The sequence below is a fragment of the Mus musculus genome, chromosome 14, assembly GCF_000001635.26.
Source record: "Mus musculus strain C57BL/6J chromosome 14, GRCm38.p6 C57BL/6J".
In the NCBI taxonomy this organism is placed as follows: Eukaryota; Metazoa; Chordata; class Mammalia; order Rodentia; family Muridae; genus Mus; species Mus musculus.
In genome coordinates, this window is record NC_000080.6 from 57,543,167 (window position 1) to 57,549,448 (window position 6,282).

Consider the following 6,282-nt stretch of genomic DNA (forward strand, 5'->3'; position numbering starts at 1 on the left):
TATTTGAAAGCCACTGGTCTTAATTTGTGGCAAGAGGCGGGATGTGACATCTTAGCCAATTCTCAGGGAGCCCCAAGCACAGATGGGCCGAAGTTGACGGGCTTTTGGATCCAGCCAACCCTGAGAAGGAGGAAGAGGGAGGACCTAGTCTCCGGTGTTAAACTGTGAACTTATTCTCATTTAGGTGTGAAGTCTGCGCCTCCCTCTGCACATTCTTTTGCAGTCACTAAAACAACAGTGGCTGAGGGATTCCCTGGCTGTGTACATTCTATTTCTTTCCAGATTTTGCTTTTGTGAACATGTTTGGACTGTTCGGAGGGAGCCCAGGCCTTCGGACATCCTAAGTAGGATCTCTATCTGTGAGCCACACCCTCTCCTGACTCATTGTCAGAAAAAAAAGTCCTCAGGGAGGTCTCTAGGTCACTGCAGATGTGCCCAGTGGGGGATCTGTCTCCTGCACTCATCACTACACCTGTTTGCCTGTCACAGGCTCCTTGGTGCCACCATCTGGCAAACCTACCAGTGACCCAAAACAAGTCCCATTGACCTTCAGTTGGAACTTCCAGAACTGTGAGCCCAAGTGCACCTTTGCTCTAAATACTTATCTCAGGCACTGTGCTAGAGCCACAGGAAGCTAACACGCTATCTCTTGGATGCTCAGTTCCCGTTACCAAACTCTTGAGCAACAACTGTGGACAAGACACAGGCTCTTTCTTAAACTAAGACAGGAGCTGCCGGAACGGAATTGGTCTGCCGCGTGCGGGCTTTCTTCCGGGCCGCGTTTCTCATCTGGGAAGTGTTACAGCACCGTGTTCTGTCACTGAGTTAAAGTACCTCAGCAACTTGAAGCAGAAAGTTTATCTGCTCAGAGCATCAGACCTTGATGCTGTGGGCTCCTGGCAAAGAACATAAATGGCTGGGGGGCAGATGGTGCCGGGGAAGCAGACAGAGAGGAAAACCCAGAGTCCCCAGATAATCTTCAAAAGCGTGCCTTTAGTGTCTTACCCCTCCAACTGGCCCCACCTCCAGGTTCCACCATCTCCTAAGTGAGAAACTCCAGAAGCAATTCTTTTTATTTATTTATTTAATATTTTTTTATTAGGTATTTTCTTCATTTACATTTCCAATGCTATCCCAAAAGTCCCCCATACCCTCCCTCCTACTCCCCTACCCACCCACTCCCACTTTTTGGCCCTGGCATTCCCTGTACTGGAGCATATAAAGTTTGCAAGTCCAATGGGCCTCTCTTCCCAATGATGGCCGACTAGGCCATCTTTTGATACATATGCAGTTAGAGACACGAGCTCCTGGGGGTACTGGTTAGTTCATAATGTTGTTCCACCTATAGAGTTGCAGATCCCTTTAGCTCCTTGGGTACTTTCTCTAGCTCCTCCATTGGGGCCCCTGTGTTCCATCCAATAGCTGACTGTGAGCATCCACTTATGTGTTTGCCAGTCCCCTGCATAGTCTCACAAGAGACAACCATATCTGGGTCCTTTCAGCAAAATCTTATTAGTGTATGCAATGGTGTCATCGTTTGGAAGCTGATTATGGGATGGATCCCCAGATATGGCAGTCTCTAGATGGTCCATCCTTTCGTCACAGCTCCAAACTTTGTCTCTGTAACTCCTTCCATGGGCAGAAGCAATTCTTAAGTTTTAAATTGTACATCATTCTACACGCTGATGGGGGCTGACACTGGTTCTTGCTGGAAAGGGAGTCACCCATCTGACCAGTATTTCTATTCTGTATACACTGCTCGCTTGGGAGTCACTTAGTGATAAAAGATCTTGCTTTCTCCGGTCATCTGTCATGATGTCAGAGGACTTGTATTCAAGTGACTTATTTTACTTAATAATGGCCCTGAAGCCAGTGTGGTGACATATCCACCTATAATCCCATCATGTAGCAGGCTAAGGCAAGAGGATTGCCGTGAGTTTGATTCCAGATTGGACCACAGAGAAATACTGTCTCAGAAAACGGCAAGGGGAAAACTGCCTTGAAGTCAGCGTGCTGGCACACCACACAGACGTAGCTACTTGGGAAGCTGAGGCAGGAGAATCATTTTTAGTTTAGCCAATAGGCAACACAAAGAGACCCTGTTTCATATATTTTTATATGGGAGCCTTCTGAAGTGCAGGGTTTTATCATAGGTCATTGTTATAATTGTCTTATTAGCTACTGTTATTGAGCTCCAATTGTGTCTAGTTCACAAATGAAGGTGAAAGGCAAAAACAAAACAAACAAAACAAAAACAGGGCTGGCGACATAGGTCAGTCACTAAGGTGCTTATTGTATAAGCTTGAGAACTTTTCCATCCAAAACACATATTCAAGATGTCAGGTGTAGACTAGGTATGGGGGCCCTTGTGTTAGAGTGAGAATTCCTTCCCAGGTTTTCTGAGGCACCATCTCTGTGGGGCTGCTTTGGGTAGGGCGGGAAGCTGGAGAGGAAGTGCTGCCACTGTGGACAGCCCATGTGGGACAGCTCCTGCAGTGGTGTTCACGAAAGCCGTAGGCTGAGGCAGGAAATGTGTCGCCGCTTTGGATCACTCCTGAGGCAGTGCGTCTCCGTGGACAGCTCCTGTAAGGGCTGCAGGCGGAGATGCTGTGGCGTCCATCTTGACAGGAGACCCATTTAGGACAGCTCACGTGGGACAGTTTACTGCGCGGGTGCGGGAGGAGGGGCCTGCCTTCGCTTTGAGAATTTAGTGGTGTGCTGCTCACGGAAGACAACCGCGACTAGCAGAGTAATGACCCACACGAAGCTAGAAGTTAGTTCTGTCCTTGATTCAGTGTCTGAGAGTCTGACCCCAAAGTATTTTATTTTAGGCATATTTAAGCATGGTACAATTTGGTGAAAAGTTTCCTGGTGACAACTCAATTGCATGTACACAGTAAAAGCACAAATTAAACCAAATAAAGATTCTACGTGACTACATTGAAACTCTTTGTAAGTACACGTGACACCTCCCATAAAGATGGGCTGTGTAGTCTGAGAGAAGCCAGCCAGCCCAGGGTAAGGGTCTGGGGAGGGTCTGGTGTGGTCTAAGTCACACGGATAGTGCAAAAGTTACCATGCTATTAACCACGTCTGTTCTAGCCTTCTGGGCAGATAGCAGGTTCTGTCTGTTCCTTTGAAGGAACAACCCGGTATGTTTAACATTCTAAGTACCTAGGGCTTATCTGTGGGCACAAGGACCGCCGGGCCTTCTACAATGATAGAGGGTTTTTTCTTTTGTTTTCATGGTTTTTTGAGACAGGGTCTCGTGTAGCCCAGGCAGGCCTAGAATTTGATCATCTGAAAAAGATACATGAGCCTATCGGGGACACTTGACGTTCAAACCACATAAAAAGTGTGAGAGGCTAAGCTGGTTCTGAGCATCCACGATGTTGGGTGTTTGTCTGCTATTGTGATGCAGGCAGAGTGAGTGGAGAGAGACAACGCTTCTTGGTCCTGCTCAAACTCGCCAAAGCACCTCCACAGGAATGCGTCCAACATGTTCTAAGAGCTGCAGAAACAGCTGCAGGTTTTTATGAGGTTCAAAAACAGGTCACAGATGAACACAGATTTACCAGTGCTGAAGCAACATCAAGGGTCCAGAAGCCACGAAGCATGTTGGCTGCTTCTTAAACAAGCTTGTTTAGTTACGGGGCTGAGGATCTCGCTCAGCTGATAGAGCCAATGGCCTTGCATACATGAGGGTCAGGTTCAACCGCCTGCACCAGGGGGAAGGGTGGGGCGGGGCGGGGCGGGCCCGGGGGCGGGGCCTGGCAGCGAGGGCTTCCTGACCTGGATCTCTAGGCCTCTCTTTTTCTTAGTGTAGCTGCACAGCTTGAAAAAATCCCAGCTTATAGGACAAGTCGGTTTCTGATTTCTCTGTTGTTAGCTGTTCACAATTCCTAAATTGGACATTTCATTTCTACACACAATTTGTCACTTAATGTCTGTTTCTCGCTTAAGGAATTTGTGGCAAATTGGTTCACATGGAAACAATAAGGGAGAGACTATTGTTTAAAGAACATTTTAAACATTGTACAACATGTGCCTGATAGCTCGTAAAAATTTGTTTAAAGTGACGCTGTCTGGGAATGTGAAAGCCGTGCCTAGCCTCTCCTCTGACTGTCAGGACAGGCTGGATAGAGTGATAGTAACCAGCCCATCTTCTCTGGTGGTGTCTTAATTAGGGTTAGTATTGCTGTGATGAAGCACCATGGCCAAGAGCAAATTGAGGAGGCAAGGGTTTGTCTGGCTTGCCTTTCCCATCACTGTGCATCGATGAAGGAAGTCAGGACAGGAAGATCACAAACAGGGTAGGAGCCTGGAGGCAGGAGCTGATGCAGAGGCCATGGAAGGGTGCTGCTTATTGGCTTGCTCCTCATGGCTTGCTCAGCTTGCTTTCTTACAGAACCTAGGACCACCAGCCCAGGGATGGCACTATCTGTAGTGGGCTGGGCCCTCCCCCAGCAATCACAGGCTTGCCTAGAGACGTTTTTCTCAGTTGAAGCCCCCTCCTCTGATGACTATATTTTATGTAACACGCTGAACTAGAATATGCATAATGAGCCCCTGCCACAGCTCCTCCCCACTGACCTCCGTTCTGAGTTCCTCTCAGTGTTCATGTGGGTTCTTCTTATAAAAATCTATCAGTGTTTGATTCCTGAAACTTTACAGGGGTCCAGCACCCGGGAATATTTCCCCTCCCCCACAGGCACAGGTCAGCCCGAGGACTAGATGCTAGGACAGCCTCTGCCTGGGAAGAGAAGACTCCAGTGGAGAAGACTGGGGGGGGGGGGGGGGCATGTGACATGTGCTGGTCATCTGACATTCTTTTGGTCAAAGAAAGACATCCTTTTCTGAAACTGTGAGATACTTTTTCTTCAATTTTGACACGATTGTAGGTCTCAAAAGTTACCAAACCACCAGAGTGATCTTGTGTAGTCCCCCCCCCTTTAAAAAAGATTTATTTATTTTATTTATATGAGTTCACTGTTGCTGTCTTCAGACACACCATAAGAGAGCATCAGGTCCTATTGCAGATGGTTGTGAGCCACCTGTGGTTGCTGGGAATTGAACTCAGGGCCTCTGGAAGAGCAGTCAATGTTCTTAACCGATAAGCCAGCTCTCCAGCCCCTGATCTTGTGAACCCTTAACTCGTTTCCTGTGAAGGGGCCAAGTACAGAAACTGGCAACATGGCCGCTCCATCAGGGGAAACATTTTTACTGTGGGTAAGAGAGGATCTATCAAGGGGGCACCTGGAAAAGTCCAGAGCAGAGAAAAGGAAGCAGACGGGACATGGCTAGGGCTGGGGAAACAGGAGAGAGGAAGGGAGTTAGTAAGCGGTGGAGCATAGGCAGACAGCAAGAGAGAAGAGACAGGAAGTACTGAGACAGCGAGAACTCAGGGTGGACAAACCGCGTGAATTATACAGAGGATGAGTGGCTAGGGGCAGGGGCTCCTTTTGGGGACGGAAAGCAGGTTTCACGAGTTCCTGAGGAAAGCTGGCTTTTACCTAAGCCCCAGAAATCCTTCCATTGTCCAGTTAGAACTCACTTCTTGGCATATGGAGGGAGGGCCTGAGACCTAAAGCCTTGGAAGTGGTATGTTGGGTAACTATAGTGTGAGGTCACTGACTCTGTCCTTAGATGCCACTTGGAGTCAGCCAGATTCACGTGCACTGTGTAATGTGATCACGGGATTTGTGAAACTGCTACGACAGGACGGACAGAACATCCCAGTACCACAGAGAAGGTCCCTTTGTGGCCACACTCAGCCCTCTTCACCATGCCCATGCTGACCCCAGCACTGCTATGCCATTCTCCATCCTCAAGCACTGTGGTGGGAACATACGGAGTGTGGGCATGTCCACCCCAGCATGACGTCCCTCGTGAACTCTCCAAATCCTACACGTCCCTGCTTTTGTGTGGAGACTCTCCCTATGTGACCCAGGCTGGGCTCAAACTTACAATCCTCCTGCCTCAACCTCCCTAGTGCTGGGATTGCACAGTTGTTCCTCGGCTCCTGTGTACTCTCCTGGAGCACGGAAGGACGTAAATAGCTGTGACAGCCGGGCTCCAGCACACCCAGCTCTGCTGCTTGGTTAGGATGTTTGGCTTGACACTGCCATCCTTTCCCAGTCTGGAGTGAGGTACCGCGTGCTGGGATACCAGTGCTGTGTTCACCAGAGCCCTCGGAGCCAAAGGGGAGGCGGGATGCAGGAGGAGTCGGACGGAACGCTGGCCGTGGACCAACCTGCTTCATGGAGGTAGGTCAGGTCTCCA